The sequence below is a fragment of the Serinus canaria genome, chromosome 12, assembly GCF_022539315.1.
Source record: "Serinus canaria isolate serCan28SL12 chromosome 12, serCan2020, whole genome shotgun sequence".
NCBI lineage: Eukaryota > Metazoa > Chordata > Aves > Passeriformes > Fringillidae > Serinus > Serinus canaria.
Window position 1 is genome coordinate 3,890,941 of NC_066326.1, and position 13,949 is coordinate 3,904,889.

At 40.6% G+C, this 13,949-nt stretch overlaps 1 protein-coding gene across 9 annotated transcripts in view; it reads left to right on the forward strand.

The window, feature by feature from the left end:
• FOXP1 (forkhead box P1) overlaps positions 1-13,949 on the forward strand; it is a 377,320-nt gene that overhangs the window by 148,562 nt on the left and 214,809 nt on the right. For 7 of the 9 annotated variants that reach the window (XM_050979145.1, XM_050979151.1, XM_050979152.1 and 4 more), the window contains exon 3: positions 10,897-10,962. The gene's annotated coding sequence lies outside the window, so the exon portion shown is untranslated. Of the gene's footprint in view, positions 1-3,714; positions 3,858-5,456; positions 5,539-6,324; positions 6,344-10,896; positions 10,963-13,949 lie in introns of those variants that run through there. The other 2 variants (XM_050979147.1, XM_050979148.1) reach the window with 2 other exon arrangements.

Genomic DNA, 13,949 nt, shown 5'->3' on the forward strand with positions numbered 1-13,949 from the left:
AAAATGTGATGGGCAGGAAGCATAAGTGATGCCATTTGGTTTTGTGGCATCAGTGTGGGTTGATTAAGGGGGTGGGGATAAATTTTGGGGATTATTGATATAGCATGAGTAGAGCCAGATGGTTGTATTACACATCTTTTGTGTTCTTGTTTGCTTCTTAAAGCAGTTGCAGAATTTTGCCCTGGGCAAAATTTACTCTTTGCTCGTATGTTCCCCTGTGAATTTACTTTTGACAAAGTAGTTCACAAAGAGGGGAAACGCTGTGCCCACAAACCCATCTCTTCCCTTCACGTTTGTGAAGCCAACAGCCCCCTACTTCAGAAATATTTTGTAACTTGTGAAATAAATTAGCAGTAGGTGCAAGTTCAGAGTGTGTGTGTGCTGTGTATCGCTCCCCCTCGGTGTGCAGTATTGATTTATGGAGAATGCCGTTCCTTAGATTTTCCTTGCGGTGTTGTGAAGAAGAAACTGTGGAAATGGCAACCAGTTCAGTTTAATGCACTACTTATGTAGTGTTCTTCCATTAAAGAAATGTTGTCTTAAAGATTAATGAGCTAATTTTTCCACTACTCCTTTTTTATTTTAAGTTTTGAGGTTGTGGCATACCTGATTCATGTGATCAAAAACACATAGTTTGTGGTGTTCAGGTTGAGTGGGAGAAGGTTGTGCTAGGTAGGTGTTTGTGACATTTGTTGGAACTGCTTATCACCGGAACCACCAAAATTTACATGTGTTTGTTATTTCCCTTTGAAAGCAATTTTTTATTTCCCATAAAAAGATGGGGTTTTGTGAAGGCTTTATAGGAAAGAATTTATGTCTTTCTTGTGCCTCACACCAGTTTTTGTGGGTGTGTAATCCATTGACTTGGATGAGGTTATTCCTACCTTGGATGATGAGTTCCTTCTACATCCGGCAATTACAGTGGAGACAGTGCCACTTGTAAACATGTAAATATTTTTGTCCTCTGCCTGTGTCCCTGTGTGAAATGCGTGTTTGCAGAAGGTGAGGAGACTCACCCTGTTTGTAATGGTGGGTCTTTTACTGGGGACAAATTCATGACGATGCTGATTCTGTGGCCTCATGTGTGCATCCCCTCTCCACACAAAGCTGAGCCCATGTTTTGCCCAGACTGGGAGCAGCAGCTTTGGGCATTTTTTAGAACCAGTACTTGATGTGGAAATGGGATGGGCAGCTCTGAGCCCACTGAAATCTCTGAGTAGTCCAGTCACAAGTCTGAGACCGGAGCAACTTACTCCCCATAATGCTGCCATTGTGCTCATCCAATCTGATCAGTTCTGGAAATGTTTTAGTAAGTCTATCTTACAACACTATAAGAAGATAATCAGCTGCCTTAGAAGGTCCCCATCTGGAGTATAGAGTTCTTTTACTGAAAGATGTTTTGCCTTTCCGAGATAGCTCTCGCATTTCATCATCTGTTGTGCAGAGATGAAGTGCATATGAAAAGTCAGTGACTCTGAATCCATCTGTTGTTATTATTTTCCACTGATAATTGGCTTGAACAATGAAATGTCTGTGTCTGTAGCCTTTGAAACTGTACACCCTGTTTATTTTCTGGAGGTCTTGCTCCGCTCTCCCCCCTGCTTTTTTTTTTCTTCTTTTTTTTTTTTTTTTTTCTTTTTTTTTTTTTTTTTTTGTTTATTTTATTTTGGGGGGTTTTTTTGGTTTCATTTTTCTCTCAAGCTCATAACTAGTTGAGCTTGTATGAAGATGACATCTTTGACTCTGTGCATCAGTATGTGTCACTCACTGTCTAAAGCTTGCCTGCCAATTTTTGTCAGGGTCCTGTGTCTGTGCTGTGTGAGTGTAGGGCAGGCTTACAGCAGGAAGACTGGCAGATCCAGAGTTCATAGATATCTTACCTGAAATGTAGTATTTATATCACTTTCTCTATTAAAATATTAATTTAGAGACCAGTATCTAATACCTATGGAATTAGATACTACCTGTAATTGTGTAATATATTCAGTTGCATCCAGTTTTGCACAATGCAGGGTATTAATATTGGATTCCACTAACAGCAGTTCCATTAGCTTGCTCAACCAGTATGAGATATATATGAGCAGGGAGGCATAACTACCAGCCAGAACTGCCAAAACAGTCATTAGAAGCTCCATTGGGATGGACAAAGGCTTTTACACAGTGATATACTGATTAAATTTTGTTCTATGTTTTATTTGCATCAAGGTTAGATCGGTATCATCTATGTGAACGTATTATCTGACGCCTTATTTGGAAGGTCATTTCAATGTAAAAATGGTGAATGACACAGGGGCTCTAAAATTTCTTTCTTGGAGGGTTTTTCTCCTGTTGGGCTTGACTAGTTCACGTTATCAATGTTTTTGTGCTTTAGCCTGGTGAGTTTATCCAAGGAGGTGTGAAAACTCCCTCCATACCATACAAGTGCTCTGTGGAACTGAACATGCTACATGCCTGTTAAAACTGTGAGTTAACTTATATCCACTGTCCTTTGAAATAATCTGTGACACATGCTTGAGAATCCAGTAAATGTGTGTTGCATCTTGAAAGGCTGAATTTTCCTGTGCCTGCCTGTGTGTAAGTGCTCTTTCAGAATGAAATTTCGGGCCCGGACGCAGTCGTGCCGTCCATGTTACGCTATAGTCTGGAGCACCAGAGAGTAAGGCAGAGGAGTATAATCTTATTTGTGTTTCAATGGCAATCATTTAATACTGCAAGTTATTAAAAAATAATTAAATTACCAAAACCAACATGTAGCTAGGACTTAGAATAAAAGGTCAATGTGATTTGACTCCTTAAGTTAGGAGGGGACACTGGTGAATTCCAATTGCTTTAGAATCATGCTGCTTCATTCTATTTCTGGACTGGAAGGATAAACGAGACTGAAAAATAATTTATTTCTCTAGAAGGAAGAGTAAATCACAGTATGTAATTATGTATATTCAATTATAATAATAAATGTTTAGATATGTTTGGTGGTTATCACAGTCTCTAATTTAGTTGTTTTTTTAAGTAAGTATAGTTTGGAGGGCTCATTTCATGAGAGCAACATTTTGAAAAGAATGTTTTTAAGGAACACTTCAGAAGTTTCTTCCTTTTTCCCAAATAAACTAGTAAATAGGTGTGCATTATGTGGTGATTCATAACAGCTAAAATAGATCTGTGTCTGGAATGTCTTTTATATAGTAAACAAAACAGGGACAGTAAGAGCAAATGCAGATTTAATCTTTCAACTCAACCAAAAGTCTCTATATTAATTTTAAATCCTTGTTAAGAAAAGGCCGGGCCAGGATTGTATTGGATTTCAGTACAGTTAATGAAAATTAATTTTACAGGTGGTGTTTGGTTGTGTTTCTTATGCTGTAGTGAGATAGGTGGCTGAGCCAAAGTGGGCACAGTACAGGATTCAACTCTGTGCCAGAGCAATGCTTAGATTAGGAATGAGTGTTTGGCATGGAGTTGTTGGTGCTGTTGTTATTTACTATCAGAGGAGCAGAGCGTTTAGTGCTATGATTTGATTTGATTTTGCAGCTCCTATCCCCTTAAACAAGCTGTGTAGCTTGTCAGAGATCAGGACAGGTAGAATGCACAGCAGGCGTCTGATTTGAGCCAGTTACTCATTTGCTGAGTGTTTGTGTTTATGCAAAGGGGCCTCTTCCTGCATATTTAATCTAGAGTAAGGCAGTGGCTTTTGTTGTGTTTAGACCACATACCTTCAGTCCTTCCTTACACTGCAGCCAGTGTTGAAGCACAGAAAGGCTTGATAGTCAAAAGTGCTTTAGTGTTTTCAAACTCTCAACTTTCTGCAGTTGGTTGGGAATTACTGTACAGCTCTAAGCCTTTTTCTTCCTCATTAATGGGTAAGTTTGCACTCGGTAGAATAAGATACTTTTTTTCTGTTCCATTTTATAAATGCACAAAATATTTGTTTGTTTGTAATTGTCCAAACCTCCTTCAGCAAAACTGGTCTGCTGAGGGAGTTTGTTGCAGGGAATTAGATCAAGAATACAGGTGTTTCTGGCATATAGTTCTGAATTAAGTATTAAATGCAATATTGCAATAGACAGGTATTTGTGGGGCGGGGAAGTGGGGGGGGGGATGAGTTTGGTGTTATTATTCTTTGTACTAACAAATCCTGTTTTGTAACTGTCCTGAAGATAATGCTTCCATTGTTAGCTAAAAGCTTTCAAACAGTGAGCAACGCAGAACTGCAAAAGAAGCAGCAAAAAAAAAAAAAAAAAAAAAAGGAGGAGGAGGGGGGGAGGAAAAAAAAAGCAACCCTCTGGTCTTTATTGTTTCCTTTGCAAGGGTCCTCACTCGAATGTCTGCGCTGTAATAGGGAGGTTTTTCTTATGTGGAAATTGAATCGTCTCTTCATTGATATTAATAGCACACTAGAGATGTTAGCCATGATGCAGAGTACCAGAGCTGTGGAGTAGGAAACCTGATATTGCAGGGGGAAAAAAATGACAGTCCTATTGCTCCTCAGTGTGGGAGACATCCCTCCCCGAGAGCAGAGTTTGCATAATGGCATCCTGCCTCAACTATTTACTTATAGGTATTTTAATCTCGGGCTCTTTCTTTTAGTACAGGCGTAATTACTGCCGCTCTCTCCTGCACTTATTAACTGTGCAGCTCGGTTTCTGATTCCGTCTGGACAAATTAGTTTTAAAAATGACTTTGGAGAGAATCTGTGCGGTGTGCCTGCACAATGTACACAGTGTATACGTAATGTGTGCTGGGCTGGGAGAGCGTCGGGGTCCGGCAGGAGGGAATTGGCATCAAAAATTAAAGAAAAGATGACAAAGGGCACGTCTTGGAGGCAGAGGGTTGAAGCACAGACAGCGCTTGGAGAAATGTGGAAAATGTGCGGCGAGGCCAGAAGTAGTAGTTTTGGTTCCCAATTAACTATTTCCTTCGTTTGAGTAACTCCTCTCAAACAGAAGAGTGTGCTGTTCCACCACATGTTGGAAAGTGTGAGAATCTGAATAAAATTTCATCAACCTTATTAAAATATGTAGGGACTTTGGTCTTCTTGGGTACGAATCAGCCTACAGACTCAGAGGCATTTATTAACAATAAGACTGCTGAGGTTTTTTAATAACAAAATTACAAATACCGTGTCTAATTGTAAGTGTATTACTTTTATGCACCAGTTAAAAAAAAAACCAAAAAAACTTTTTATGAGGAAAAGTACCTCAGTCAAAGCACCTCGTGTGATTAGTGCTATTGTATTCTTAAATTTTGATTGATAGAGATAATAGTTTTCACTTAAAAATACAGACAGGTACTTTAACTTTCCATGACAATAGCTATTTGCATTTCTTTTATCTTTTTGTTTAACATTTGTGGGGGTTGGGACGGATTTGATTATTAACTCTTATTGCACACCGAGGTAAATGCTAAAACAAAGCTTTTGTTAAAGCTTCAAAAGGTAAAACAGCAAATATTGTTTTTAGGCTTCAATATTTAAAGGCTGTTAAAGGATACCTCGAAAATATTTTCACATGACCACGACTAGGAGTGTCACTCGCCTGCCAGGTAAGGGACGGGACAGGGGCGGCGGGGGGGCAGTGGCGGGGAAGTGACCCCGAGCAGCGCCGGGGTCACGGTACTGGGGGGGGGGGGGGTGCGATGTGTCCCCGTGCCCGTGTGTGTGTGCGCGGAAAGTGGCGCTGGGGACAGCGCCAGCCCTGCCCGAGGCCCCGCGCTGGGTGCCGGCCGGGCAGCGGCGGGGCCGGCGCGGCGGGACCGGCCCCGGTGCCCGCAGCCGCGGCGGTGCCGCCGCCGGGCACGGGCATCCTCCGCCTGCTGCCGCCCCGGAGAGGTCAAGTTTCAGGAGGAGAGTTGTAGCACAGGCATAAAATGGTTAAGGCTGGTACTGAGGCACGGGGAGTTATTTTAAGAAACGGGGAAGATCTGGCGATAGGAGCCAAGCGGCGGCGTTTGATGGCTGGCTCTGGCTCCGGGAGATGGTGGCCCCTGGCTCGGGGAGGTGGGATCTGGCCGAGGGAGATGGGATCTGGCTCGGGGATGGCCTCTCCTCACCTGACAGGTTGGGTGGCTCCCGGGAGCGCGTTCCCTTCACCTGGGATGGATTCGGTGAGGGCCAGCGCTGTCACACACGAGAGGCAAACAAGCAATCCATCAGTCAGAGATGCGGGACTGAGCGATCGCGGTGCAGATCCCGTGTTGGAAGCGAGCTGTTCCCAACTTGCCTGCGAACTGCACCCGTGTGTTCCCTGTAAGAGCTGTTAAAAAGCGGGGGAGGAACGGATCGTGATTAGTTTTGTAGATTTGGCTTACGCCGAGTTATTCTTTTCCAAGGTTACGGTGGACTTGAAAGGTAATATTAATTTGAAAGAGCGAATGTGCTGTGTATAGCTTTGTCCTCGTGCTGTTTTTTATTTTAATTTTATTTTATTTCTGTTTGGAATAAATAATAAGCACTAGCCAGAGATTCTGAACAGCCTGCTAATGACTGAAAAGGAGAATACAGTATGATTTGCTCCCTCCTTCCACTGAGAAGCAGCAAGGTAGTGAGCATTGATATCCCTGTGTTTTGGCCTGTACCAAATCCACTTCCCCCTCTTCAAAGAGGTGGAAGAAGTGCATTTAGTCTCTCACAGTTTCACTGTTCACCTGCATTTCACTTTCTGAGGAGGCAGTAAGGACTGCTGCTATAGAAAATCTCCTGTGCCATGCCTCCTGAGATTTTATATATGCTGCACAATAAAAAGTGGCCACCTGGAGAGTGGTCAGAAAAAAAATTTCTCTCCCAGATTATTTGAAGTATTTAGTTGAATATTTAATTTCTCTTTAAAAAATAAAATAGGTACAATAAAACTGAAGAGATAACTACTGACCGTCCTCAAAACAGTTCTACTCATGATTTGTGTTAGTGCAAGTAGCCAAGCTGAGTGTGCTGGGTGAGGAAATAACCTGTGTGCGGGACTGGTCCACAAGTCTGCCTGGTAGCAGATGTTTTCTCCCCAATCAGTGTACATTCTGTATTTTCAGAACCAGCAAAATACCAAATAAAAAATATTTTTGTTTTTCTCTTGCGGAAATGCAGTTGATAAAATCACAGACTGTGTCTTTTCCTGTATAGGACAAGAAAACAATAATTATAAGAATACGACAGATTATAAGTAGTACATATTTAATATTTCAGCCTGTGTGCAACTGAATGTGACTCAGGGACTTTTGAGGGGAAAGAACAGCTGTATTAGGTTGTTACAGTTCACTTTATTTAGAAGAAATTACTGCACAGAAGTGCTTATTTTGGTGATCAGGTTTTAGTATTTTAAAACTTTCAGGAAGCTTTTTAGTAAATATTTTAATCAGACACATTAAATACATTTCAGCTGGTCTTATATAAGAAAAATAAATCAAAATCTAATTTCAAAGCAAATTTTTTTCTTGTGTTATCAGGTGCATGTGTCTGTTTTATCCTTTTTTTTTATTTTTTAAAAAAGTGTGCTTTCTAGGTAGTGAAGGGGAGATTCCTTTGCTGCTTTAGGTTTCCTGTAATAAATTATAGGCTTCTGAGGGCTGGGACACCGACAAAAAAACGTACATGCGTAATTCTGAGCAGAGGAGCAGCTCAACTGGTGTTCTACTTTCCTGTGTAAAATTACTCAGAGCCAGTTTGTGTGGGATCAAGGTCCTTGTTAATCTATTTTTGGCTAAACCCAAGGCTGTTCTCATTTAGATATTAGTGAAAAATGTTAGAGTTTTAAGTAGACTTTCATTCTTCAGTGGTCTCTGTTGCTGAGTATTCTCTGTATTATTGGTTAAATTTGGCTTTGCAGTGATCCCTTGGAGTTAGGGCTCCATCCTGCAGCCTCCCTGGAATGACCTCACTGCCCTGGAGGAGGAGATCACTAAATCAAATAAATGTTGTTGGATCAGAAGAGTTACAAGGTCCAGCCCAACAGCAGGTGTAATGTCAAAGCTTCTGATCTTTGCCTGGTCCCTTGGTACCAGGGGAATAGGTAGTACCTGATCCAGGACAAGAGGGGGCCTTTCTGTTGGAGAGGTTATGGCGCTGCCTCAGCTTGAGATTGTTGTTGTCTTTCCAAAATCCTGCTCGAAACTCTGATTTAAGAAGTATCTTTATATCCAAGGATTTCAAACTCTGTTACAATTACGTATCTCGCTAGTGGGTAAACTGAGGCACGTGGTGAACAAACCTGACGTTTTCAGGAATATCTGGTAAAATCTGTTCAGGGCATGGAGTTTTGCGTGGACTCTTCCTTGTGTACGGAATCAGTTGAGCCTTGGAGGTGGTATTGAGGGTGCTTTGAGACCTTCTCTGCCCATCAGGCAGCAGGACCACTGCTGCTTGCTTGCAAAGTGGATTTTTGTTTGTGGTTTGGTTTCTATTTTAATCATCTCCTTGGGGGGAAAATATGAGTGTAGCGAGATGTCTTGCTTTGGTAGGATGGGATTTTTTCTTTGTTTGCTCCACACACACACTTACAGTGTTGATGGTACTTTGTGTTTATCTTAAAGACAGCATGATGGAAGGAATGTGTGTTGCCTACATCAGTTTGCTCACCCATATAAACAGTTTCAGGAGGAAAGTCTGTATTTGTGTTTCTACGTTTTGAGATACTCAACTTTTAGACTATTAATGAGAAATTTTCACAGGTGGGAACAGCTGTTTCTGCTGCTCATTTTAACTTTAATGGTGCATTTTCCATATTTTTGAAAGCCAGGTAACATGTAGCAGGAGTTTGATAACCAGAAATTAAAGCAGTCTGGATTTCAATCAGGGACTAGTTTGTGAGGAGAGCTGAGTTCTCCTCAGCCCCCTGTAGACCCTGTTGGTCTCCCACCAGCTGATTGTTGAGCCGGATTTCCTTGGAGTATGGTTCATGCAAGACAAATGTGTTTAGAAAATGATACCTGCCTTTTTCAGCACTGCCCAGAGATACTGAATGCACATTTTATGCAAACATCTAATTTTTATCAGCTTCCTTAAAAAGTACATTTTAAGATGGTTCATTTGCTATCGTGGAGATTCAGGGTAGAAATGAAGCCTGCTTGCCAAAATACTGCCAAAACAAGGATCTGACTGCCAAATACCCAGAAAATTTATAAAACAGATAAATATGAAAAGAGGTTTAAAGTGTCAAACCCAAGATAACCCCTGCAGCAAAGCAGGATAAAAGCCTTTATTGTTGCTAATCTAAGAGCACATCACATGTCAGAGGTCATGTATTTTACATAAAAGATGTATTGTTTTACATACTCTCAGGAAGGTGAGCCCTGACCTATTATGATGGAGTAGTGTTATGTCCTTTACAGTGCAGAATCAGGAATTTCTTATATGTGTACCTCAGCAAGGAACACAGGGCTTCCTATACAGCAGACATACTCAAATTTTGGCCCTGATGTTCTGGTACTGCATTACAAGAGCTGTGAAGAGCTTCTGACACAAAACATAAAAAATAAAAATTAAATAAAGTGCCAGTGAGCTACAGATAAAACCAATATTGATTTCATATCAAGGTAACCTTTTTTCTCCCAGCTAAAAACAATCAGGTTTCAATGGTAAAGAAGTAATGCCTCATTCTCACTGTGAAAACATTTTTCCTTCCAAAATAAATGGTGAATGAGTTCATATTCTTTTGAGTGAACTTAGTGAAGATTCTGATTTTTTTTTTTCCCAGAGGTTGGTATTTTACTGCTCCAGTAAAAAGCTTCACCTAGTGATGTAAATAGCACAACTTACCATTTGGTGAGTTTCACAAACACCTCCAAAACTCCACATCACTGTGTGAATTTTATGAAATGGAGTTTCACGTAGCTCTGTCTTACACATCCACATGTCACTGACTTTCCGTTTCGTATGAAGTCATCAGTGTCACCAAGTTATCACATATTTCTTTCTGTCTATATTACACAGTACTCTATACCCCTGCAGCAGAAGATCAACATTTCAGTGAAATTGTTATAATTTTACTCTGTTAAGGTATTTGGTCAATTGATGTGGAATTAATTCTGAATGCTGTTAGTGGTTTGAGTTAGTAACTTGATCTAAATTAATAAACAAATGTTTTTCTTTTCTCTTGTACCATATGTTGATCCCAATTACATGAACAGAAAGTGGCAGATTGTCATGTTTCTTAAAAGATTACATACTCTTTTGCATAAGAGAGAGTACACAAGATGCAGTAATATACAGGGTAAAAAAAACCTACACGTGCTGTTTTCTCCCTCCTACTTTTTATAAAGATACACTTTAATTATTCCTCCTTTTAATACCCTCTGCTCTCACCACCTTGGCGTGCTTGGCGTGCTCTTGGTAATGCTTAATGAGAAGATATCCCAAGACAGTAAACAACTTTCTGAATTAGGAAGATGCAGCTAGTTCTAAAATCTCATCTAGGACTGTGTCTCTATGGAAAAGGATGAGAAAAAAGAAAGGATCCAGAAGATAAAATAGCAGCGGTTGCAAATGGTTTTAAAATGCCTTAAGTAAGGAGAATCCATGCAGACAATAGTCAGATTTCTGAAACAAAGAAGTGAACTCATTTATTATTCAAACTGAAAATAGATTGATAGGCATCAAGATTAAGAAAGTTTATGTTCGAGAACAAAGATGTCTCATCTCCATGGGGTTTTTTGCTTCTCTTTTTCTTCTCCCAAAGACCAAGTTGTTTGTGCTGAACTGAAGAACCTCACACTAGCTGGTACTGATAAGCACCAGTCCTGTGACTTGATTGTTTTTATTAACTCTCTCTGAAAGTCATTCACCATTAAACACGATTAGATTCATTTGTTGCTTTATTTATGTTTGTACTTGCAAATGTGGTGCCAATGAAAATGCTTTGGGTGTTGCTGCTGACACTGACCCAGAGTCACGTGTGTTACCTCCTTTCTCTGCAGGGTAAGAAGAGTGACCTTTTTGGGTGGCTGTAACTGAAGATTGCTTTACAGGAGCAACTGAAGAAGGTAAATGCAAATATACTGTCTTTCACACTATTTTTGAAGTATGTCTGAACAAAGGATTTGATCCTGCGAACCACAGGACCATACCTTAGCTGCACAAGTAAAGGCTTTTCGGGCAACATGGATAAAGTTTGCAGCGTTGGGCTTGAAGCTTTTGGAGTATATGCTGTGCCTTAAAAATCCTCATTTTGCCTGGGAAGCCACTGGCTTAGGTGTTCAGCTGCATTTGAGGAGCAAGGCCAAAAAGATGCACTTTTTGTCTTTCAGCCATGTTCTGAGAGGGCTGCTTGGTAACTGGGCAGAGCCTGTATGGCAATGGAAGACTCTGCTCTGGCTGGTCTTTGTGGCAGCTCCATGGTCCATGGCTGCTGGGGTGGGAGATGCAGTGGCACAGCCTGTGGCAAGGTCCCCTAACTGAGGCAAATCCCTGGGGAGTTTGCCCAGGCTGATACACTCCTGAGCTTCATCCCAGGCTGAGACACTCCTGGGTTTCCAGCAGCACGTCGAGCAGAGCAGGAGAGCAAAATTTAGCTGTTAATTTGATTGCTTATTATCACTGCAAAAGTTAAAACACATGCTTTTTAGTCTTTGGAGCATAGCAAAAAGGAAAGAAATATCACTCTCTGCAAAATGATTTTTATTTAAAGCAGCGTGAAAGTCCTTTGCTTCTAAATTAACTCCTTGCCTCTCTTCTGGTCCAAAGTTTCAAGTTGGGAAGGAATATTAACATCACAAAAGTGGTGATTCACAAAATTAACTTGCAGAGGAGAAGAGAAACGCAGATCAGTGTTTGGTACTGAAGGGTGTCATCTGACTGAGGTTCATATGGCTGCTTTATAATCACCTTCTTTCAGAAATTAATAGTCGGTTAAGCACCATAGCAACAAGCAACACTGATGTAAGCGCTGAGCAGTGGCTGCTGTTCACTGTGATGTCAGTGCTCGTTAGTGCTGTTCTCTTGACCTTGTTTGAATATAAAATGGTGATTTCATTTTAAACTTAGAATTTTACAGAATGACTAAATGCACTGGAGTGAATTAGAGCTATTTTTATTTTTAATTTTATTAAAATGTACTTGAAGGGGGAAAAAATGTCCCTGTTCTCCTCTGTTTTAAATTAAAATAGATCTGAGGATGATCTGGGATATTATTTTTTTCAGTTCTTTGTTGCCAAAAATATCTATTTAGTTAGGATGAAATTCATGAAGTTCAAGTGAATATTGCAATCCTTGGCCATGCCAGTGGTGTATGTCAGCTATATGATATATCCCTCTCTTCAAGATTTGAATCTTACTGGTTTGTTTTTTTATGGTGGAGCCCATGAAGTATTAGATGTATTTCAGCTACTGGAGAAGAAGCAGATCCCGCAGTTTAAGGAGCTAGTTCTTCCTTGCTCTGCAGTGTTGTTCCTCCTTTGAGTTTTTGGGAAGAAGGGAAAAATTTGAAGTCCCAGGTACATCAGAGGGCCTTGTTCCTGGTTCATGTGTGACTGTGTCCTATATGACCCAGGAAAATTCAGAATTTTGGTGGTATTAAATGCAGGACGCTACCTTTAGACACCCTGAAGCTTGTAGGTTGTAGTCTCCAAAAGCAGATGTGTTTTGTACTACTACCATTGGTGCACCACTCGGGCACACATCCTCTTTGTCACTCATCCTTCAGCAGAAAGCAGTTTTGGTGATTCACTGGAAAAGACCATTACATTTTTCAGCCTGATCTCCTGTGTATCATCAGTTATTGATTCTCACTCCTGAGCAGAGCTGGTAAGCAGAGTTCAGCCAAACTCTGTTTCCTAGAAGCTGATCCAAGCTCAGGGGAAGACAGTGAGGACTGGAGAAGCATGGGGCAGCTGTGGTGTGTGCAGGTGGATCTGTGTTCAAGGATATGTTATCAAACTGTTCAACAGAATTTAAAACTTAATGGAAAACAAGCTGTTCAACGTGTCCTTCAATGTCAGGATTGTTTCTCAGAGAAGATTTGGCTCTGTCCTGCTTTTACTGCTGTGAGGGGTGCAGTTTTCAACAAAAAAATATTTATTGCAGGATCGGTCCATAGTCTTGCAACATATTTCATTAAAAAACCCATAATGAATGATATGTGGTCCAAGAAACTGGATGTCAAATTTAAACTGGGTGAGAATTGAAACCGCTGAGATAATAAACCATGAGAATAGGAGATAGTAATGGAAATAGTGATAGAGTCCTAATTAGAGCAGTGCCACTGAAACAGGGAAGGTTAAGGGTTTGGTTGATTGAGTTTGAGCTCAATTGCTTGATAGCTTAATTTCAGGTGAAATCCCATCTCCTGAGTTAGCGGTTAAGCCGCTCGGAGCCGTTGCAGAGCAGGACTCTACTCCTTGAGGAGCAGCCGCGTGGCCCCGGGTGTCCCAGCCCTGCGCGCGAGCCTGGCCTCGGGCATGCGGGGTGGGAGCAGCTCAGAGCTGGCAAAATAGATTTTTATTCTGCGTGGTTTGTTTGCTTTCTTTCTTTTTTCTTTTTTTTTTTTTTTCCCTGTGAGCTCCAAGGAGCTCTGAACAGAAACAGAAATAACAGAAGAGATACAGCAAGGGTCTTTGATGGTTAAACCTTCAGAATTAAGATGTTTACATTCTCCTTTATTTAGCACGGTTAGGCATAATGCCTAATTATATACCAGTTTTTCCTCACAGTAAGAATTAGAAATGTTTGATTTGGGGAGAAGCGAGAGGAAATGTATTTTTACAGAATTATGGGCAATAGTGTTAGTTTTCCAGGAGCAGTCATTTGTTTAAATGTAGTAAAAGTATTTTCAATAATCAAACAGCACTTCAGTGAGCATTGTAAATCAAGGATAGCTTGCATGCTGAAAATTTGAAACGTACAAAACATGCTATTAAAATTGTACATTATTGATAACAAAAGGCACGTGTAGACTTTTAAGATGGCAAAGATAGAATCCTTTAGAAAACCTTTAACAGCAAAAAAAAAACCCAAAAACACAAAGGATTTAGCA